Raw genomic sequence first — 24680 nt, forward strand, 5'->3', positions numbered from 1 at the left:
TTTTTTTTCTATTGGCTGCACTTTTTCTGCTGAGAGCAATGACATTATGGGTCTCATAATGCTGAAGTTCTAAACTGGCTCTTGCTTTCTGAGGCAGCTGACTTTTTTTTTTCTTTTTTTCTTTTCCTTTGGTTTTCTGAGGATGGGTTCTATGGAAGATGACAACTAAAAGGCAGCTTATGTCTTGGAAGTTCAGAAGACAGCTGTATGGTCAGGAGTGCATCCATCACTTCTTTGACAAAAAAAGATTCAGCTTATTTTCTGCATGACAGGTATTGTGCTTTCTCAACTTAGAGCACAATCTTTGTTCAAAAATAAATTTCATAGCAAGTCCTTGGATTATAGTTTATGAGTTGAAATCATTTGACAATAGATCCTCCAGGCATTGCAATGAACCTCTTCTGATCTTGAGGGACTGAGGAGAGGGCTTCTCTGAAGGGAGGGTGGTTGTAGTTTTTTCTAAAACTCTAGATATATATATGTAGCTATTGGCCAGACATTAAAAACCTTGGGCCCTTGAAAAAAACTCAGCTGTCTTGTTCTGCCTGGTGCACAGGCAGACTGCAGCATCTAGGTGCTGACAGAATCCCCAAAAGGAAAAATATTTAGGGCTGGGTGGTTTCCTCCTACATGAAGAAAAAGTATTTTGTGGATCCAATTGCTAAGTATCCACTAAGCTCCCGAGGACTTCAGTGTTATTTAAGGTTGGATTTGATTATTTATGTGTCTGTTTGGGTTTTTGGTGATGTTATTTGGTGGTTTATTTTCCCTCCTCAAAACAAATGAGATATCTTGTATGTGTTAGTTAGACACGCCTACCAATTATTTAAAAATATTCTTCTTAATATCAAATGTATGTGCTTCTTAATATCAAATGTAGTGTAGGACAAAAAAAGTCTCACTTAAAGAGCAAACTTAAAGACTACCTTTTCCTACATACTGTTAAAAATTATAAGTATGGCCCTTCATCCTGTGAGAACAGAAGCTTAGGTGGTTCTTATAGTACATGATCTTTTTCTTGCCTTGTTCCCTTAAGGAAAAAAAGAATCTTGTTCAAGAAAGGATGGCTGAAGTTTGAAGTAGCAAGACGAAGCTGAAGGGAGAAGCTTAATGCACAGGAGATGTGTGTAGAAGTGCAATTTAAGAGGAAAGAACATCAGTAACAAGAACAAGATCATGGATGATACATTTGTAGAGGGAAATAGAAACTACAGAGAAGTTGGATAGATAGGGATGAAGGAATATGGAAAGGCAGGGAAGAAAGTAGTGAAGAAAAGTGAAGATTTCTAGGAAATTTGAAATATTATAACAGATGGGAAACTCATGGAACCTCAGAAGAGGTTACTTTAACAGAGGAGTGGGATTTGTTAAATACAGTGTTTCAACTGCTCTTTTGCAGCTAAAATTATCTGAGATGTCCAAATGGAGAGGGACATCTATATTTGAAAAATGAGGATTTGTGTTGGGCTTGTTTTTGGTTTTTTATATTGTTATTCTTCCATGGTGTTTCCCAGCAAATAATTCAACTTCATTATTTTTCTGAAGTATGTCTTTATCTGGATTATAAAGTGTTGAGGCTCTTGCAAGTCTAAAAAAGGGAATGCTTTAATTTCCAGTGCTCTAAGATATTATCTGAGCAGAAAGTTGTGCCCAAGTACACAAATCTGTATATACTTGCTTCTCTTTTGCCTAGCCTCAGATGATTCACTCTATTTCTCCTGTGTTTTTACCCCTTAAAAATCTGTAACAAAGCTGTAGTGTTTGTGTCTCAGAGCTGCTTGCTCTAACCCAGCTAGCCAATCTAGAAAGCACCTTCTCCTCTCTTTTTATTCCTCTCCACCTCCCTTGGCAGGGAACTGTTACTAGTTGAATTTTTTTTATTTGATCCCTAGATCTCCCCCCAGTTTGCCACTTTTTCTGTCAGCAAAGAAACAGCAGACTTTTTTATTTTGTTTGACTTTCATCTGTTCTCTGTTCTCTAAGCTATGACCTAGAAGAAAAAACAGTCATCACTTAAATTCACATTCAGGTGAAAGATCAGACATTACCTGTGCTAGCAGTCCATCTTTGATACAAGCTCACCTGAGAGCATGAGAGTACAGCCTTCAGTGATGGTGCTGAGAGGGCTGGCATTAGGGAAAGCAAATAGAAGTTACAGGAACTTCTTTGCTGGAAGTATGGTTTGTTAACAAGAATTTGAAAAATGAACGGGAAAATATTGAGTGATTCAAAGCTGCTACCTGGGATTCTTCTGCTATTCAACCATAAACTCTTTAATATTACCCTGATAAACTGAAGAGTATGTTGTGACAGTACAACAATATAAAAGGATGCAGTTTAATTTTTTTTTCAGGTAGTAATGGACATTAAAAGGACCCAATCCTGAGAAGTGCTGCAAACATTGGTAAACCTCAGTTCTACCTCTCTGCAGCATCAGTGAGGTAGCTCCTTTGCTGGAATCCCAGAATATCAGAGCTTTAAAGTTTCTGCTTCTGCTTGGGATCAAAATATTAAAATTCCTCTCTTGCTCTCATCCAAATTTTCTCCAGCCACCTCAACAAGTTGTTCCCCAAGGTTTAATTAGTACTTAGAGAACAACTGCCTTTGCTGTGTAATGAAGCCATCCAGAGCAGTTACAGCCCTCCCCTCCCAAAACAAAAACTCTTTGCTATCCCATGCAGTCATGCATGTTACCCTTCTCCTCTACAGTGGACCTGTACACATCTGTCAAACACAAAAGTCTAACTTTGTCATCTATGTGTAATAATTAATCACTAAATGTACTTTATTTATTTTAGTGTAGGGTTTTTCTAAACCATCCTTCATTCTAGGATTTGACAACATCTGAATGAAGGATTTTACGTGTCTCCCATATCCTATAATTTTAGCAAATAATGTTTTGTCATTAACCTCCTATTAACAGTGGCTTAATCTGTAGTCCTCATTCAGAGCATGCAATGAGCTAAGAGTGGAAATAGTGAATCAGCATCAGAGCAGGAAATCAAGTTACTTGGAGAAAAGGTATTTCATTAAAAAAGTGAGCAAAATATTAGGGAGGTTTCCTTGTGAACAAAAATTGGAAATGCTGCATTGTTTTGTCAACTCAAAGATGCACAGAATCATCCAACAGAAGTTACATTGCCTTTCATCAATTTTAATGCAGCTTGTAGCTGTAAAACTCTGCAGCATACAGATGAAGGAGTCTGGGCATATTAGTATGCTAAATCATAAGCAGTCTATTCACATTCTGCATCATTTGTTTAAACTTTAGGTTCCAGATCAACCTGCAGAAACTGAATGATGTGTGAAATTTGTTGCTCTTTGAAAAATTTTATGATGTTTTTACTTATACGTTTGCATTCTGTTAATAAATTTTCTAGTAGCTGGTTCTGTGTTGAAAAATATTTCTGAAAACAGCACTTGGCCAATTATTGGCTGCTTTGGACCAGTTCTACCTGTTAACTCTCAGGAAAGAAGAAACACACACAGTAATGCATTCTTTCATTATGTTTTTAGAAACTTCATGAGAAATAACAATACAGTAGAATTCTGCTTCTTTTAATAGCAAAATAGTTTTCTAATTTCTGGTTATGGAATTAAAGGCTAGCGTTGTTGACTGCCTCAGATAAGAGTTTCAAACCAAAAGCACACTCTTAAGTTTTACCTTCCCTAGACAGGAGTTCTTTGACACAAATAAATGACTACAGTTACTGGATCTCTGCAGATTTGCTGCAAAATTTGTATCAAGGGATGAGTCAACTGATGCAAATGCACATCCCGTAAAGAATCTATTTATTTGAAATGTTCATATTAGCATTTCTTTTCTCTGCCTGCTTTGTGAAATAAAATCTGGTCTTGCCAAAAAACAAGATCAGGTTCTTGTAGAGAAACGAATACACATGGACTTCAGAGCAGCCTGACTAGGTTGCTGTGTCATCACACATGCTCTAACAGTCAACTTCTAAATTCAGTTGACTTCAAGGAGATGAAATTTAAGCAATAGTGGACATTTGTGCTTTTGGAAGTTGAAGAAAAATGCCAAGAGATTTGAAGCCTTAAGAAAGCAATAGTAGACTGCATGTACATCTGTAAATGGACTGTATATTATAAATATTTTTGAAAGATGAAGTTTGACACAGAAAAGCTGCCTGTTAAAACAGAGCAGTCACTTAACAGATTTTTTCCTGTATTTTGCTTGTGGTTTTTTTTTTTTTTAACACTGTAGGTGTTACTGTCAGCTAAGTGTGTGCCAATGGCAACTGTTTATCTGAACTAATAAATATAAAGAACCTGAAGAATGCTAATTTTAATTTAGCCTACAGGAACATGATGACCAAAATATCAGGATACAAATTCTGATGAAATGATTCTTAACACTTTAAAAAAGCAAACAAAAAATAGTAATAAAAAAACATAACAGCTGTTCTACTTCACCCTACCCCCACCTAACAAAAAAAAAAAAAGGTGACTAATATTGTGTATTGCTAATTTCAGTTCTGGTTGTCCATATATACTTTTTTCCCCTTTTCTTCAGTTCAGAAACCAATGTACAAAGTTCCTGTTTGCTAGTGACCTCAGTACTACTTGAAAGTTCTTCCTTCCTTAGTTATTTTTAAAGTGTGCAGTAAGAGTAAGTCACCAAAAGTAAAATCGATCCTTTAAGTGAGTTTTTCCTGTAAGTAAACAGAAGATTTTTAACACAAAGAATGGATCTGTGCATCTGCAATGTCACCTTGGATTCGTTAACTTGGTTAGTCTGCACTTGAATAAGTGACTGGGAGTAAATACCTGTTATAGCAGCACACATTGTCTTATTATTTCAATGTTTATGTGCCCATGTCCCAAGGTCAAAAAGTCCAGCCCCCATCCATAAGTCAGTAGCAGGTTTTCTGGGTGCTTCCACGTTTTACAGTTTTTCCTAAATTGCTTTTCCCACATGACAGAGCTGAAACCTCGCTGGCCCCTTTGGGCACCACGCTGGGGGACAGGCAGAGGAGCCTGAGCCACCTGAGCCACCTGAGCCACCTGAGGCACCTGAGGCACCTGAGGCACAGCCCATCCCCTCATCCCTGCCAGCAGCCCTGGCCTCTCTACCTCAGGCCTGATCCCATGGGCTCCACTAAAACTGTCCTCCAATTCCTAAAGACAGGGAAATGTCAGTGACAGTGGAAAAGCAGCTTGGCTTGGATGGCTGGAGGGGTTTGGATGGACAGTGTTACAGTCGGTCCAAGCCTGGTGTATTTTGGAAAGGAGCCATAGTGCCAAACCACAGAGCCTTGATTGCTATTGTAATGCTTAATTGAAACAGACTGTGAGTCTTCTGTTCTGTGAAAGCATCTCACTGCAGAGCTGCTGTTTCAACAGTAATGAGTTAAATGAGCCTGCAAATGAGGTCTGCTAACAAATTGTACCTGTCAAGTCTCCATCATTCTCTACCAGGTCATTGTGCAGAATTTGGTGTCTCAATAGTCCAGCCTTGTGATTATTACTAAAATTAATTTTTTCCCCTTGGTCTTTGCAGCTTCTCAAAGCATTGAATTAAATTCTGCATCACGCTTGAAAGAAAGTAAAGTAATATACTCTCAAATCCCAAAATAATGCTCTGACTTTCACTTTTTTTGCTGTGTTTTTTGTGGCCGTGTTCATTCTTTGTTCATACTGGAGGTGTTTATAGTGTTTGGGAAGGAACAAAGTAGGATCAGTTGGTAAAGGCATCATGATTTATGTCAGTGGGTAGCATTTGGGCAAGCATGAGTCTTTATTTTTAAGTTAGCTTTGAACCAAATGTTGACTGCTTCAGGTTTAAAAATGGTAAAATTATAGCTTTGCTTTGGTAAAATTGCAGTGTTACTTCAGTGAATCTGCTGATCATGACTGGTATTGTCAGGAGTATTGTCAGACTTGTATCTGTTTCTCTGGTGTTTAGCATTCTTTGAAAATATAGACTTGTGTTTTTTAACTGGAGTTCCTTATCATTTGCTGCTTTTTCAGTGCAAGTTGTGGCAGTGTGGGCAGAGGGTGGTCGGTGAATTGGAGACACAATCTACTCTCAAAAGTTAGTGCAGACTGGAAAGATAAGAATATCAGCAGGAGAGTTTGCTCCTACCTCAGCCATGCTGTCTGTGTGAAGTGCTAGCCCATAAAGAGTTAAAAGTGTTTGTTTCACAGGAAATTGGAAGAAATTTATGTGCGCAAGTGAAACTGAAAGGTCGAATGTGTGACTCATATCTATTGACAGATGGAATGAGCATAACATAAGAAGACAGTGACTAGAAAACAAGCAGGTTGTGTGAAAGTATTTTTAGAGACTAATTTCTACCCAGCTGTGTCTTCTATGAACAGAGTAAGTTTGTCAAAGTTACCTAGAAGTTGCCTAATAGCTACCCAGTGGCAATTAATTACATTGATATGGTTTGAATGGACACTTCATCCCTTGGGATGGAAACAGTTAACATTTCATAACCGTTCTACCTGAGACTTAAAAGAATGTAGGTAAACAAGAATTAAGAGAACATATAAGCTCCTAATAGTGCTCATAAACTTTTACATACCCACTTACTTTACCTCAGTTCCCCTGTTGACTCCCACTTCTGTGCTCTCTTCCCCTCTCAACCTATCTCTTTTCCAGCTTAAAATATATCCAACTTGCTTGTTATATAATAATGACTCATACTTTCATTGGCTTAAACTTTACCCAATCTTTCTTTCGTGTCATTTTTGGTCTTTAAATTGAGATTTAGCCTCTTCAGTTTTGGCTACTACATTGTGGGTTTTTTAGTAAATTCCACTGATATAGCTGGAAAAAATGATGCTGCAACTAAGTGTATAAAAATTGTTTAGTAATAGGAGGAGAAAGACTTGGCAATATTTTACATGATAATGCATCTTGCTGGACAATGTATAGAAACCCATAAATCCTATATGGTGCTTAATAGCCTTCAGCAAATTTGGAGCCAAGTGCAGATATAAGCCACACAAGGAGGTACATGGCAGGAGTGTTTAATTCCTTGTTGCCTGGAAAAGCACCTTGGGCACATAATGCAATATATAATATATATTATTGGGCTTGTGTATTTTGTAGACTATGATGTTAAGTTCTGAGGCAATAAACTCCAAAGCTAACAACTGCAAATTTTTTTCTATTTTTGGTTTCATATACATTTTGGCCAGATGATCACTATCAAATATATTACATACTCCTGGACAATTACAATAAGGAGTGAGAACCTTATGGCATAATGTGCTACTTCTACCTCTGCTCTCATCATGTGAAAGGAAGGAGGACAGAATTTGTATTTCCATGTGCCACAAAGAACACCAGGGGATAGGGTAGGGACTTTTCATCCAGCTTGTGGAGTTCACTCTCCCTCTTCCCAAGCTGCTGGTCTAGTTGTAATTTTTTAATATTACCTTTATTTATTTATTTATTTAAAGGCAACTCCAATTCCTAGGCTATTAGAAGCTTTCCCTGGTGTCCTGACTATGAGCTGGGCTCCAGTTTGCAGACCTCCTGCTCTCTATCCAAGTGGAATAGTGAAAATAACATACAATGCTAGCTGATTAATTATTTTTGTTAAAGAGGGGAAAGGAAAAGAGGAGAGATAGCCATTTACCTCAAACCAGGATATTTTAACAATGACAAAATCTAGATTTATTTTTCAATCCTTTTATTTTGTTTTTTTTTGATTGGGGTTTGGTTTTGGTTTGGTTTGGTTTTTTTGGTATGGGATCTCTATAGATACAAGCTACTGGTAGTACAATATATGTTGTTAACAAGGTTCTCACAGGAGCTCGCAGGACAAGTGGAGCCTGTTGGAATGAAGCAAACATCTGATGTTTTCTTTTATGAGAAATGAAATCCACAGTACGTTAATTCTACAAGTTTACTGTCATGCTAAATCACTGAGAAACAGTGTAAATAGAATGGATAAATCCTTCTGTTAGTGAGGATGCTGCTGCAATTAACATTTTCCCTGCACAGTTATGTTAGAAGATAAGATCTCTAAAAGTGAAGAGCATAAATTGTTCATTAGAGTGGGCAGCAGGGAGTGACAGTAAAAATACATGTATTGCAAGTGCTTTTTTGAGGCAAGTGTAGCATATGTTGATTCCATTGTCTAAACTCCTTTCTTATCCAGATATTCGTCTATTCCTCTTCTGGAGCTCATCCAAATATTAGCAGCATATTGTCCTGCTTAGAATAGAAAATCCAAATATTCTTTTTCAAATAATATAATATTCCTACAGGAATAATATTTTAGTGGATATCTTTTATATGAAAATAAAGTATTGATTGACAAAAAATAAATCATGCCATTTGTGGGGCAATTTTTTTTTATTCCAGCTGATAAAAATACATTAGTAAGTTTATGAATGAAATTGTCTCTTTTCAAGAATTACTCATGATCATCTCTATTTTAAATTATTATTCTCCCAAAACTGAGGGGAAAAAAAAACTGAAAAGATTTTCTATTTTCCATCTCTTTTACTTGTATTCTTAAAAAATAGTGTTTTCTCAGCTTTCTTTGAAAAATCTGTAGGAGAATACTGTTTCATATCTCCAATTTAAACTGAGACCTAAAATCCCATATACAATTAGGACTTACTTTAAATAAAAGTAGAAACTGGCAGGTTACTATAAATGTAAAGATTACAGTAGTGGGTGCCTGAGATCTTTTTTAATATGAAAGGAATGTTCCAACTGCTGCCAGTATCTGGTAGAATTCAGACTCTAACCTCCTCTCTTGACAGGGGATGAATGGTCCAATATGAGAGAGATTGATCCAGATTGGATTTGCTGTTGATCAGTGCTCTTCCTCTGCTGTAGGGAGGTTTATGCTGATTTTTGCAATTGATGGGAGGCAGATTATTAGCACTAACATTCTTTTCCCTCCACAATTGTGTAATCATTATTAGAGAATACAGAAAAGAGCCCCTACCTGGAGTATTCTTTTCTGTGTTCCACCAAGGTTTTCACAGTTCTCTTTGTTTTGAAATCTTGTGTGCACGAAGTTTTATGAAATTTAAAATCTTCCATTTGTTTTAATTTCATTGGGCACTAAGTGACTTTGCAAAACACTTGGGATAGGTTTTGGAATTGTGATTCCACAGTCAATGGAAAAGTTGCAGGTGGTTAATGAGCAGTTTTTACACATTACTAAGAATATGTATGATATTTCTTAGGTGAACAAAAAGAAAATACAATTATTATTTTGCAGATCTCTGATTTTAGGAGTATTTATAGCTGGGAGAAGGTCTTGCCTATTTCTTCAGCAATAAAACCACTTAACTGCTTTAGATTTTAATTTTCTTCACTTTTACAAAATTTGGAAAACTGTTCTTGATGCTACTATCTGTATCTCTAATATGTCATTAAGATCTGTGCCAGAGCAAATCCTGCCCTAAACTAAACCCACCACTAATAAGATGATTAAAACTAATCTGCATGTCTGTATAAAAACAGCACAAGATCTGATCTGCAGCATTTATGTTTTGATTCTGCTTTTACTATGACTACCGAATACCTTCGTATTGCATTTTATCTGAAAATCAAGTATGCTCTTACTATGATTGTGCAATTCATGTGTATACTTCTGAGTGGAATCACCAAACTCTGCTCCATGCCTGAATTGTGATAGGACAGTTGAAATGGAAAAGGAGTAAAGTGAGATGAACAAAGTTAACCTCCATCTGAAGAGAATAAAACCTAATGATCAGAAAGAGGTAGACATGTTCATGCATCCATGTGCATGCTTGTTGCTGAAAATGTCAATCTCATCTGTAGAGTTCTTCTTTCCCCTTTTCACTTGTTTCTCCCATATGTGATACATTCAAATAAATAAAAATTTTTACCCTTTTAGCTAAGAGTTTGTTAGTAGTCTTGCATACAAGGCAGGAAATGTAAGCATTGCAATTTTTTGAAATCAACAGTAGAAATACTGTAATTAAATTTGACTGGGTGCTCTTGCTTTATACAATGACTTGTCCTCAGTATTCTGTTATATGTATTTAAAACTTCACTGTGACAGTATTATTTCACAGGTGACAAGCATCCCCACACACTCCTTTGGGAATTTTTAGGCTGTTACAACTCTCATGAATAAAAAGAAATGCTGCAGAAGAATTGATAGAGTATGTATGTCATTAATTGAGTATCCAAACATGTTTGTGTACATCATCTCATATGTAAAGGTACCCAGCTACGTAGGTAAAGGTTACTGGTGACTGGGTCATATGCCTGAAAGTGAAATGTGTTGATTTCCTTTTCTCCTTGCTTATCAAAGAGGATGGTGCAGTGTGTGGTTTGGCATCATTATACTAAAGATTTTTCTATCTCTAATTAGTTTATTTATGTTTTTCTGAGGGCTTACCAGCTGTTGGTGTAGGAGTAGCACTGTATATTAATAGTATTTCTCTTCTAACCTCTGTTGTTGCTTTCAGAGGGTTTAAGCTGTGTTTACTTACCTGTACATACAGAAATATTCAGAAATTTTATTGGGCAGTGAAGAGAAGGGCCTTCAGGTCCCTACAGGTCCTTCACAAAAATTACAGATTTGAATGCACATGGTGCTGAAGAGGACTGCAGACCTCTCACAGCTTTGCTCAGGATCATCTGTTCTTACTCTGCTGTGCTTGTTAGAACAGTAACTGCCAGTCCTCCACCCTTTGTAGGTGCACCAAAGCAAAAAATAAAGTAAAAATATGTCAGAAGAACCTCCCCAGATGTGTTGAACTCTAGTAAGTCAATTTAGACATTGATCCTGTATTTCTTTGGTAGGCTGGAATTTACACACTTGACAAAATAATCACATGATAAAACTCAGAATATTCAGAGAAGAATATTTTGAAAAAGTAGCAGGAGATGAGAAACAGAGAGCAAGCAAAGAAGGAAGGGGTGGTAGTCGATTTGGCTAAGCCTGGACCAGGATTTAACCCAAGTTCCCTACAGAGGGGGCATAAATCTGAGACCCTGGGGGCAGGCTGGCAAAAAGCCAGGCCTTAGACATTAGGTCTGGCCCCTGCCCTGCAGATGCAGAGGCTGTAGCCCAAAACTGGGACTAAGGACATGTAAGGACATGCCCAGCCATGTCCCTGGTTCTCATTTGTGACTGGACCTTTGCCCTCAGGTATCCCTATGGATTGTTAACCTGACACCTCCCCCTGGTGCTGCCTCTCAGACCATGTGGTCACAGATGGATTAAAAGATGTCTCTGGCACATTATTGTACCCATCCTCTTTAGTATTAGCATTATTGTTGTTGTTGTTGTTATTATTATTATCATTATTATTATTGCCACGCTGTGACCTAGTCAAGCTGGTGAGGTTGTCACTAAGGGAAATGCCCCCACTTGTGACAGGAAGGCATCTCGTTGCTCTCTGTAGAGTGAGCTTCATCTATAGTGAGGAAGCTCCTGGAGATATATTCTTTCTCTTTCCATTCATTGTCCATGGCTTTTTCATTTACAGCAATAATTTTGCTCTCCTTCCTGCAGCAAGAATGATGATTTGAACAAGACCAAGTGGAAGAACTGTAAGGAATACTGAAATAAGTGTTGAAAGAAGCAGCCTTCCTTAAAGAAATTATTCAAAATGTTAGTTTTTCCACTGTATATACTTTGTGGTTATGTTTTAATTCTCCCAGTTCTTCCAGGCATTTCGTATGGTTTCTATGAAGTTTGTTCCACCTTCAAAATGTGGCAGTGTTGGTGGATGACATTCGTGAGGAAAGTTTTTGGGATTTAGAGTATCACCCAGTGTACTCTGAATATGTTCCTCTTTTCAACTTCATGGCAGCAACCATTGGCAAGTGAGCAGCATGCACTTCATATCTTCAGGAAAAGTGTATGGACTGGTGTTACTAGTCTCAACTGGAGTTGAATTTACTCCAAAGCTGGGATACTGCAACTGGGGATACCTTGATGGGTGATTGGCATGGTGGATTTACATTGGCTATCTGCTGAGTGCCCCTCCAAGCCACAGTTACTCCCCTTTTCAGCAAAACAAGGAGCAGAAAATATGACAAAAGGCTTGTGGGTCAAGATGAAGACAGAGAAATCACTCAGCAATTATCTTCATAGGCAAAACAGACTTGATTGGAGAAAATGAATTTGATTTATTACCTATAAAATTGGAGTAGGATGATGAGAAATAAGATCAAATCTTTAAAAAGTGCACCCAGCCTCTCCTTCCCAGGATTAATTTCATTTCAGACTTCTCTACCTGCTCCCCACAAAGCAGTGCAGGGTTGTGGTCATTCCATCACATGTTGTCCCTGCTGCTTCTTCCTCCTTACACACTGTGGACACACACATTCACAGAGCTGGGGAATTACAGCTTGGAAATTCCTTTCAGGCCTGGATTTCTCCTGACTCTCAGCTCCATTCCCAGGCTGACAAGCTGACTGCAGCTTCAGTTAGGGAGGAGTCTCCCAGGGTGAGAACATGGTGACAAACAGAGTGGAATTCATCACCAACATTAACCCCTGGTGTCTTTCCCGTGGGACACATCCTGAGGTGCTGTCCCAAGGATGTTTTTCCCAATTGTCCAATGAGCTCCTGTCCTGTCCTGGCTGCACTAACACACTTTAAATCCGGGCTGTCTGTACAATAAATTGGCCTTTTTTCCCCAAAGAGCTCCGTGTGTGTTGCTGTCCTTTCTCTTTGCAGCACAGTAACCTCATCACACTTTTCCTGCTCCATGGTGGGGTCTCTCTGACAGGAGACAGTTCTCTATGAATTTCTCCAGTGTGTGTCCTTGTCACTGGCTGCAGTTCTTCAAGAACCTCTCCAGCATGGGGCCCTTCTGTGGGGTGCAGTCCCTCAGGAACAGGCTGCTCCAGTGTGGATCCTTCAGGGGATCACAAATCCTGCCAAAAAACCTGTTCCAGTACGGGCTCCTGTCCACAGCCCTGTCCTGTCCTCAGGAGCCTGCTCCAGCATGGGGTCTCCATAGGGCCCCATGTTCATTTATCTCCCCCTTGCTCCAGAGTGGGTCTCTCCAGAGCTGCAGCTGGGTCTCTGCACCCCATGGACATCCCTGGGCTCAGTTGCCTCCCCCTGGGCTGCTCCAGGGCAATCTCAGCTCCAGGAGGAGCAGCTCCTGCCCCTCCCTCTGCACTGCCCTTGCTCTCACATACCCTCACTCATCTCTCCAGCTGCTGCTGCACAGGCTGGGGTTTTCCCCCCCAGCCCTTTACAGTTTTATCCCTGAGGCACTTGCACAGTTGCTGATGGGCCCAGCCTTGGCCAGCAGTGGGTCCATCTGGGAGATAGCTGGAATTGGCTCCATTGGACATGCGGAAAGATTCTGCCAACTTCTCGGAGAAGCCACCCCTGTAGACCCTCTGCCACCACAAGCTTGCCATGCAAACCCAGTACAACGATAAATTTTGTTTTACAAGTATGTCCAAATACTCAACAGAAAGGGAAAAGATTACTTTGTACTGTGAAGTCAATATTTAGAAACAGAAACAATTGTTATCACCATGTACACAAAAATGCTTGTTCTGAACTATCCTAGCAGTAGTTTCTTGATGCGTCAACACCTTTTAGGCAGAAAAAGATGTGTGAAGAAACTGAAAGACTTTCCTTCTTGTCACAGTTTAGAACATGTGTGAGAAAGGCACGATACAATAGCAGTAAATGACTGAATATAAACATTGCTGTGCTTCACAATCCAGTTGAAAGGTTCAGGTCTAGCTGGTAATAAATAGATGCATCATGTAACTGTATGACCTGACTGCAGAAATGTGTAACTCCCCTGCTAACTTGTAGTTGTGCAGTAGCCTGCATTGTACTGCTCTCCACTGGTGCTTCTGGTAGCCCATGAATAAATAGGTGAATAAAAAAATGGGAATTATTTTCACATAACCATAAAAGAGAACATTCAGATCGGTTCTTTTCTGTGAATGAAACTGGCAGAAATAGGCACTTGATGCAGTGAAACCAATTTTCATTATTAGTCCATTCTGCTGGGCCATTCTCAGTTGAAGATGCACTAAATATATAATCAGGCAGAAAAAAAACCCCAAAATTACATGTTTTCTGTGAAGGATGGGAATAGACTGGAAATCAGAAAAATGAGGTTGATAGTCTAGCAGCTTGCAAACAGAGGGGTTAAACCCTCTCACCTGTGCTTTTGCAAACCTGCTATTTCCTGCTCCCTTCCTTCCACCTCCAGCCTTGGGAATGCCATCTTTCCCACCTTCCCTCTGCAGACAAACATCTCTGCTCTACCACACTCTAGAGCAGTGCTAGCCTGAAAGAAAAGCCATTCCTGACCATGACCAGAGATGGGAAGAAGAGGAATAATTTTCCTGTAAACAGCTTTTCTTGTTGTGGTGGATGATTGTATTGGTTTTCCACCTTTGCCAAAGTGACCCCCACGCTCAGCCCAGTGCTGCACATCTCATCATGTGCAGCCCCCAGGCTGCATGCTCAGCAGCATCCACAGCTCCTCTGAGAAAGCTTTCAGACTCCATCTCTTGAGATGCAGCACTTATTTCAATGACTCTGCTCTGAAAAACCATTGTCATTGGGCAAGCTGAGACTTTCAAGGGGCAGGAGCAAGACTCCACAGTGGCTTTTGCAAATGGTTTGGAGAAAGGCTGAAAACAAAGCTTGAGCAGTCTGCATTGCTGGGTTCCCTGCTATGAAGAAACATGAAATCCAGGTACACACATGAAATATTTACTGAAAACAGCTGAAATGCTAAGTCACAGCTTATTAATCTGTGAACTGGAACCTTCCTTTGTTTTTAATAAAAGACACTTAGAGAAACTAGCTCTGACTCAAACCACCGTGTGTGCTGTGTGCATGAAAGCAGGCATCAGTGTGTTCTTATAACATCAGGAGTCCCTTAGTGATGGTTACATGCAGGCTATGTGGCTATTAAACCTCCTTTCCTGCTATTGTTTTTTCCTTACTCTTTATTTTAAGTGAGCATATTCATTTAACTGAAAATGCCAAGTGAGTAATGTGTAACTAGATTGAGAAATACAAAAACTGATCATTCTGTTAGAGGAATCATGTATTCTTTGTGCATAAATTCTAATGTTTGAGTGCAGCTAAGATATAAACATGACTTATTGCTGATAATGATGAGTGCTTCAGAGACACAGAGATTGTCAGAATGTCAGCTGTCATCTTGGTATTAATGAAAAACAAAATATATAAGGCTGCATTTATTAATAGACCATACAGAGAGTCTAAGTGGCTTGGAAAAGTACTACATTGTTTATAGTAATAAAGGTGAAGAAACACTGGAGGAAACATCCCTGGGGCTTAATCAATGATCAGCATATGAACGTAAGGCAAAGATTGTTTAAAATTGTTCCAAATGAGGAATAACTGACGTCAAGAGCTTGCTTGACTTCTTACCTGCTTCACACTCTGGTTGCCTGCAGTGACAAAAGTACAAACAGAACAAGCTGGGTTAGGCTTGGGGTGGGGTGGAGAGGGGGGCGTTTATTTGCATTTAATTTAATTTATTTACAGGATAGCCTTAGATATCAAGGGCAGAGCTGTCATATACTGGTGAATCCATATTTTGTTAGCATCAACAGGTAATGAAGCCAGGAACAAGCAATTGTGTATTGTTAACACAGAATTGCACTCGAGCACTGCAAGCCACAAATGACATTTTGTTCACTAACAGTGGCTTTTTGTGTTAGCAGCATGACGCAGGTACAGGGCCAAACTTATTGTGACCCCACGGCCAGAAATGTTCCACAGAATTCCTTCTGCCATTCAGCCTTTCACAGAAGGAGTTGTTGAGGTAGGAGAGAAAAGGAATTCTCGGAACATTGCAGCAAATATGCATAATACATTCACATAGGTGCTGTGTAGCTGCTGTAACTGAACTTGCTTCCATGGACACATTAATTTCAACTCTTGGTCAGGAAGCAGTTCGAATAATGAAATTTTCCTGGATATTTTTAATCAGGTGACTAAGCTTCTCTGACGTTCAAAAGTGTCTCTTCACTGATCTCTTCCGAGATCCTGAAAGCAAGTCTGAAGTTCATCTTCTAGAAAGTTTATGCACACCAGGGAAGGAATTTGTCTTGGGGGGAAAAATAAAAGTGATGTGCCTGTGACTGTTTAAAAGTATTGTTTATGCAAGACTTATGTAGTTTTCTATTTAATCTATTAAAGGGAAAAGGAATGCATTTAGCAAAGCTAATCTAAGAAAAGGAAGAGTGGATTGTATCACCTGTGAGAAGAGTGGAAGTGTTATTGGTCTTGTTCCAACACCTGGCCTATTTTCATAACTGATTTTTCCCATTATCAGTGTGGAAGCCCAGGGCAGAGCAGTGAGTCCACAGCACTGCACAAACCAAAAAATGACCTGTAAGGGCAACCCAAATGTACAATATAATATAAAAATATTCCTTATACTACATGGATGGATAATTTCCTTACTGCCTGTGGTTCAGTGATTGAGTCTTCTACCTGCACTAGAAACTTGTTGCATGAAACCTTGAATGAAAAATATTGCATGAAATGTTACCTACCTGTTCTGTCCATCAGTTCTCCACTTTTCAAGAGTTTCAGTTTTCCCACAAACCCTATTTGTTTCAGATAAAGCATTATCTCAATGAACAACAGCCTTGCTCCCTGTACAGACTAATACATATCCTGAAAGCTGCCCAGTCTTTGTCAGGAACATGCATGGCAGACTCGTCTGAAAAATAGCTTGTGATCCTGCTGAAGTGCTTGGTTTTTTTCTTCTTTTAATGCAGTTACTTGTTACTTCAGTGGGATTCAAAATTGTTTCAGAAATATTAAACGTAAATACATAGGCCCACCTGTGGTATTTTCTTCAAAAGATGTTGAACATATGGAAGAATAATCTGCTTCAAAACTAGGTTCTGGATAGTTCAAGTAACCTTTCCATGTGTCTGTGTCACTGATTTGAAATGGAGCACTATTGGGAATAATGAGCTAGCATTTGGGCTTGCACAGGCATCAAATGAGTAAATACCTAAAAAAATTGCACAGAGGGTTTTTAGTTGACTTAATTTTGCTTTCATTAGGTCAGCCTTTATTATTGTGATAGCAAGAATCACAGTTAAGAGTAGACTAAATACTGTAGTCCAAATATTGTCAGCTAGAAACCTCCAGCAAATTATCAAGTGAAATTCTGTCTTCCAGGGTTTCAGTTGTACGTGTTCTGGTCACTCTACAACACACACCCTTCTTCCTTTCTTGGAATGGAGCTGAGCCCATTAGTTCCTCAAATGTTTGAATTTCTCCCAAATTAGTTTTCCATTTGTCCCTCTGTTCTTCATTCTTTCCATCATATTAACTCTATTAGATATAGAGAATTGTCTAAATTCTTGTGATCTGGGATTATAACAAGTCGGTTAAGATTTTTAGCATATTTTTAATAGTTTGGGAATATTGAAGAGTTGAGTTTGGGTAATTTTCTTCGTTTTTTTGCCTATCATTGACAGGATATATCACTTAAGTAAAACTGCAGTGGCTGGCATTCCAAATTAGACATACCTGAGCACTGCTAAAATTCAACTGTATTCAATTTTGTTCACAGATGAATTACAGGACCTAAATAACCCAAGCATGTTCAATTGAATGTCTTCGTTGTTTTACTGTGTGATTAATCAAGATTTCATAATGATCAGTAACCCCTTGGAAGTGATGACATTAACTGTGTTTATTCCCTCTAAAAGTGAGGCTCCTTTGCCTTTCAGTCACTACAGTTTGTTTTAATATTTAATAGAAAACACTCTACAGACAGGAAGGATGAACTGTATTCTGTGAATATTCTTTATCCATGGAACAAAACAGAATTATGGTTTTTGTATGATGGTATGAGGGGGATATATGAATGACTCTCTTTTCTATTCAGCAGAAGGCCATGTAGTTTTGAAATGTCCCTGAAACTTTATTTATAGAGAAATGTTGGTTCTGGAGGCTGTCTTTGAGAGGAGATGGTGGAGAATGCTCGTGACAATGAGTCCTCACATTTATCAGGAGATATTAGGTAGGATTGCAATCTGCCTCTGTCGCCTCTTGCCTTCTTTAGACAAGCAGAGATGAGTGGTTTAAGAAGTCATTTGATTTGTTTATGTGTCCACTGCAGTAGGAAAAATGTTTTCAATTTTTTATTCATTACAGTTACCTCATAAGATCACAAGAACCATATTCTTATGGTAATAAAAACATTTACAAAAACTCTGTCTTTAATAAAAAACACAGTAGGTAAAGGGGAGCATGGGAGCAAGGATCAGCTGAAGAAGCCTGTATTGTATCTATTGTGCTGAGGGTTGATGGTACCAAAACTTGGCTTATAATTTGAGATAAATCAGAAAGCATTTCTAACAGTAGAAATCTAAAAGTATCCCTGAAGAGCTGCAATACTTCCTGTGTCTGTTAATCTGTGTGTAGACTGTTCTAATCATGGGTCAAAATTTTGGATTTATTTGGAGCAAGTAACTGAAATGATGAAATAACTTTCTAGCTGAGTTGTCCATGTGTTGCTTAGTTGCCAATAAGTGAAAAATGAAAGCATCACTTTTATTGACCAATATATTTTTCTTGTTGGTTTAATGATAATACTGCAAACTTCTCTGTTTGGAGAAGAAGTCTTGATTTCTCATCCTGAGTCATGAGTGCACCCTGGAATCATACAAATAGAATCATTCTGCAGGTTTTGGACAAACTATTTTTTCTTTTCCTACATATAGCTTTAATTGGTTCTTGAAAATTTGTTCTCTTTGCTAGCATAAGCTTCTTCCTACAAAAATGCATTTGAATGTAAGCTAGTAATATAAAAACTATTTCAAAATAATCCCTACAGCATAGGACATTAATCCCCAATGAACTTCTACTTGATAAAGTAATTTCTACAGCAATTGATTAAATATTAGAGAATCACAGAATGGCTGTGGTTGGAGGGGACTTCTGGAGATCATCCAGAAGTCTGACCCCATGCTCTTGACAGCTACCCTTAAAATATTTGAATGCACACTTGCATCTGTGATACTAAGATACTAGTATATCTTTATTTTTTCATTTCACACATGAAGAATATGGTTAAGGGGAAAAATACCTGGAAGAGGGCAGAGTATATTTCCAAAAGCAGACTTTTATGGGTTCTTTTTTCAGTTTGATATGAATTGCAAGATTCTCAGAAATCTCATTGTGTGCCTAGATCAGAACTTAGGACTGAACTCTTATTCCCTTAAGCTCAGGACTCTTTCTTCCTTTGAATCTTCATTTAAATTATTTTTGTTATACATTTTAATGCAGGGCAATAGCATATAAACAATCATCTTCAAAGTGCTTTGAGAAGAGAGGGCTTGCAGTGGTGAGGAGTCCTGGAAGAGTTTCTATGATGAAAATGTCTCTTTCCTGTTTTGTCCTTTGCACAATACCTACCCACAGCATCTCTGCAGATACTCCAGCATGTGTGTCAAACGAGTAATTAAAAGTGAAATTTCACCCCACTGATAGCAGACAAAACTCCCTCTGACTTTGGTGGAGCAGCATGTATCTCCCCATGACTTGTAAACTCACAGAATGCAGTACCAGGGCTGAAAAGAGAGTTAATACTGGTGTAAGGATTCTTTTGCTTAGTAAAATATGCTTCAAAAAGTTACTGTGGCCAAAGGCATCTGGTTTTAAATTTTTAGCTTTCCTCTAACACATCAAAATCAAGCACTGAATTTTATGATCTATTGCTAAAAAGTGTGTAAAAATTCCAAACTAAAAAGGAGAAGGTTTGTAGACACAGCTTATGATTTAACCAAGTAATACACTGAGGCAGTGAAAACTATTAGCAGTCTGTCTCACACTGTATGTTGCTTGGGTTAGGGGAGTTAACAGCAAAGATGGTGTATCCTTACAGGCTGACGAGGGAAAATTACAGAATTCCTTCTCAGTAAACAACATTAGAAATGCTCCCCCCTCCCCCTCCCCCCCATATACTCTTTTGTTCTTACTCAAAAGATTAAGTTAATCAAAACCTTGTAGATTAAATAATTAAACCTGTAGATAACCACAATTTTTTATTGTTAATTAGACATAGAGAGGTGCAATTTTCATAGGATGCAGAGTCCCTAAATTTAGCTGTGGAATATTACATTGATCACACGAAAAAACATCATTGATTCTCAGGGGAAGGGTTGGACGTCAGTGTGTGCGTTTTGGCTCAGACCACCTTTCACCTATTAAAGGGGGTTCCAGCAGATCTTTATCCCTGCTGCACATAGCAACAAAATGTGATTTGCCATTCTTAACCCTTTGAACATTCTCAGCATCTTAGCAGGATGATTCACACTTACTCAGTTACTCTGCTTTCATGCTCTGTATTGTATCTGAAATCTTTATACCAAAAGTGCTGTGTTTTTATCTGCTGCTCCTCTGTCAAATTTTTAATGTATATTTGTTTAAATATTTAATATACACTGAAGCCATTAGAACAAGGCTGTAAAAAATCTGTAATATTACACCTTCCTACTACCACAATTAGTCCTTTCTTTAAATGACTTGCAACCTTTATAAATACAACTCTGAAATTAAACCCTGACCTGATGCAAAATGCATTTTACTTCACCTGTTTAAGCTTATCAAAGGCAGTGAATCTTATTAAAATACTATGCAGAATATTTTTATTGCTATGTAGAGCTTTGTCATTATGCAGTATGATAATTCTCAGATCCTTTTTCCAGCAATCACTAATTAAGTGTAACAGGCATGCATCCAGACACTCCTGAATTTTAATCCTCATGTTTCTTAATGAGTTGATCAAATATTACACAGAATGTAATAAAAATATGGGACTCATTTAAAATACAAATATGCAATTTGTATAATTGTCCAGCTAATAAATTATGTCTAAATATTATGATTGATTGTGCAAACACTTAGAGATGTGTCCATGCAAATAGTATATGCACATGCAATTAAATATTCTATGCACACAATTGTCCATAAGGGTTTTCAGGAGCATGCATGGGACTACATTTGCAGAATACTTTTGAATCTAGACATAGGTCATGCTTAAAAAGAACAAAATCTATTTATATTAAAAAATAATGATATATAATTAAATTCTTGGAAGGGTAATGGTAGTTTAGATAAAACAATACCCAGTACCCCTAGCTTGTCACCTGACTGTAGCACTGGCCTTTCCTACATTCTGAAATTATGGAAGAGCTTCTTTCCATCCTTTTTTGCTGATGGGAAATTCCTGTCAGCTGAAGTGCCTGATATTTTACCTGCTTTTAAATGTTTTGCATGATTTTTCAGAGTCAAGGAGCTTCCAGTAGCTCAGATAAGCTTTCAGCAAAGATCTAAACATCCTGCTGCTTAGCTGAAGTGATGTTTTGATGTTCAGAGCCACTTAATTTTGTTTAATTCTTCTTCATCTTAAAAAGCATCTACACAAACTCAATATTATTTATTGGAAGAAAAATGAGAGTAAAAATTGTCAGTTGTGAGAAGCATTTCTTTTTCTATGTTATCAGTGGTATAAGCATAGTAACTCTGAAGGGTGAGGGCCAGCCAGAGCTGTCTCTGCTTTATTCAGATTTAGTTGGGTTCAGTTGTTTTTTTTTTTTTATTTTCCAAATCCCTGGGCCCATAAAGGCTGGGAAGACCACAGAGACAGATTGCTCAGGCAGCAAAGAGAATGTTTTGTGCTGTTCAGCAGCGAGCTCTGTGCCTGGCTGTGAGAGAGGCACAGGCGATGAGCATATGCAGGAAAAGCTTCCTGGGGCACACAGGCAGTGCCTCCTCCTCCTCCCTGTGCAGGGGCTGCAGGGGGAAATTGCAGCTGCTGGGGCCCTGATCTCCCCATGGCACGGTGGAAAGGCTTCTTGTCACTGCAGCTCCACTCCTGGGCTGCTGGAGCTGGCCAGAGAGCTCCTGCAGTGCCTGCTCAGACTAAACCCACTGGTGCTCAGTGGGATCCCCCTCAAAGCACAGGAGCAGCACTGGGCAGCCTCTCCTCAGCAGGGCTCTTCTGTGCTGGGACACCAGGAAACTCTGATTTTCTCTATATGGGACACAGCCCGTGAGCCTGGACAGACCAGAAAGAGTTTTTAGGGAAAGAATGTTTAAACCTGAATTGATCTTGGCTCTCACATACAACTTTGAAAGTGAAAGAGCACAGAAGAATATCCATGCTGGGATAGCACCCTTCCCTTCTTACAAATTCCTCTCCAAATCTCCATTGAGATATTTAGCTACTTACTGTGATATACTTTCCAGTAATGATTATGGACATATTCTGAAACTTTGATTTTATTATCTATTTTTGACATATTTTTGATCCTCTCCTGAATAAATTCAACTTTTTATATGATGAAAATGGATGTGTTCTATTAACTGACAATTTATTTAACAGTCTAATTTAAAGTAATAACATAAATTTAAATGGGACCATCAGTTCCTTTTGCAACTGGACCACACCAAAACCAAAAATATCCAGCAAAGAATATTCACTGAGAAGAGGGAGAGTTTGAGAAGTTAGGAGATGGATCAGGCAAAACCAAAAATACCTCATTTTGACCACTGTCTCTTTTGTAGGCATGAAATGGGTATCTTGGGAGACTGACAAATCTTCCCCTCCTGCTCTTCTCTTCCATCCTGGTGCATGCCAGCCCTCCAATATTTTCCACAAGCTTTCAAATATTCATTGTACCTTTATGCTCCAAGCAAGATAAAGGATGTAAGAGCTTTTTGAAACTACAAATGCTGTAGCTACATGTTGTAACCACTGAGAAGGGTGTCACTCCCACTTGTTGCATCTCTCCCTGTGAATATGACATGTTGCTCTACATTCTGGCAAAGTTTCCTAGCAAGAGTCTTAAAGGATATCCCATTCAGCCTATCATTGTCCATGAGAGAATTAGCCTGGGAATCAGGACCTGTGAATTCAAACTCCCTTATTTTACAGAAGGGGCTAAACTAGTCAGTAAGAAAAACATGATTCATGCTTTAGATGCAAAGCTCTTCCCTCAATTATCAATAGTACTTTCATGTGAACTAGAAAGCAGCTGTTACAAATAAAATTCAGTGTAAAGCAAAAAGGGTAGACTAAACATTCATTCCACAGAGTTGTTTTTATCTGGAGATTGGGTATCCATCCATTATATGTGGCTGCAAAGGCTAAACTGCCCTTTTTAAAGCACTCCATCTGCAGTGTGTCAAAAATAGTGCTGTCCTGCACATGCTTAAATTTTTGGCAGCAAAGTGACACCTTAATTTCTTTTACAGTAAATATATAGATACATTCCACAGTGATATGTAGAGCAGACGTTTCTAAAAATGCAAAGAAATTCCAGTCTGTTCATGTTGATGTTGTAGTTTCAGTACTTCAAAAAAGAGATGGTTAGGCAATGTAGTCATGGTGCAAACATGAATATTTGAAGAGCCTGTATACAAACACCTTGTATCAATAGGTATGGCCATGACATCTATGAATAAAAAGAAAACTTTTTCAAATTTACCTATAGAAAAAATAAAGAGTTCCTTTTAAAAGTTTTCAAAGTGAGGGACAATTCTTGTATTCAGAGTTCCAGCATAACAGGCTTGACTCATCGATAGATGACACATCAAGCACAGGGAATTTGAAAAAGCACTGCTTAACCTCACTAAAAAAATCATGGTTTTGAGAACAGGAAAGAAGGAAAATTGCTTTCTGATCCTTGACTCCACTATGTTCAAAAAGGGTAATGAATGTTCTGATAAAATACACTTCATTGGACAAATAAATCTGGTTCAAACTGACAATGTTATGTAAAGGGTTGTTCAAGTCTGTTTCAAAATCATCTTGAAGCAGAAAAAAACCCCAAACAAACCAGAAGTCCACTATGAGACAAGAAATTAAGTTTACCAGTGCATTCATTTTTTGGTTGTTTCTCTTGTAAAACCTTTTTAGTGACCTCCTTCACTTAACAGACTCACCCAACAGTATAAAAGTATAGGACATGAGGAAGGATATCAAAACCAAGCCCCTAAATTGCAAAGTAGCCAAACAAACAGACTTTTTAAAAAGAACATCACCACACACATCCTCCCAAGGCCCAAATACTACACTTGGCCATTCACAGGTGGACAGCCCCAAGAATGAGAATTTCTTTTGTCTCTCATACCAAATGGTTCAACGTGGTACCTTGAATCTCATTTACAGCTTTAATTAATTAGAAGATCATAGCCACACCGGGTCACTCTTACTGGCTTAATTCAGTTGTTTAAAAAGAAGCATCTCTTGCCATGTGAGATGCAATGGAGTATCTGAGACAGTTGGATGGGATTTGGAGATTATGATCTATGGAAACACATAACCTTCTAGCTTAGCAGCTAGAGGCCAGCAGGAATATCTTAGGCCTTGTCAAAAAGTGCTAGATATCTGTTAAATACATTGAACTTTCAATGTTTTAATGTTCCTCAAACATCTTTTGAAATCAAGGGGACAGTAAACTTCAGGATTGCTTCTTTAAGCCCTAAAATTGTGCCACTGTGCATAGTACAAATTGTGTATATCAGCTTTTCCCAAGGCTAACCACGTTTGTTAAAGGTAGTATAACTTATTGCAACTGGATAATATATCTGTTATTAATGATTTATGGGACACATCCCATATTTTGCAAAGCATGTTGTTCACATATAATTTTTGATTTCCCTCATGATAAAGGACTAATTACATGAAGTGAT

At 38.4% G+C, this 24680-nt stretch overlaps 1 long non-coding RNA gene across 2 annotated transcripts in view; it reads left to right on the forward strand.

Moving 5' to 3' along the window:
* LOC148221757 (uncharacterized) overlaps window positions 1–24680 on the forward strand; it is a 69296-nt gene that overhangs the window by 24531 nt on the left and 20085 nt on the right. Inside the window, exon 1 of one of the 2 annotated variants that reach the window (XR_015807474.1) lies at window positions 193–272. The exons of the other annotated variant lie outside the window; for it this stretch is intronic. This is a non-coding gene — a long non-coding RNA (uncharacterized LOC148221757). Of the gene's footprint in view, window positions 1–192; window positions 273–24680 lie in introns of those variants that run through there. 2 annotated transcript variants of the gene reach the window in all.

Source organism: Sturnus vulgaris, chromosome 18 (genome assembly GCF_052056855.1).
Source record: "Sturnus vulgaris isolate bStuVul1 chromosome 18, bStuVul1.hap1, whole genome shotgun sequence".
Lineage (NCBI taxonomy): Eukaryota > Metazoa > Chordata > Aves > Passeriformes > Sturnidae > Sturnus > Sturnus vulgaris.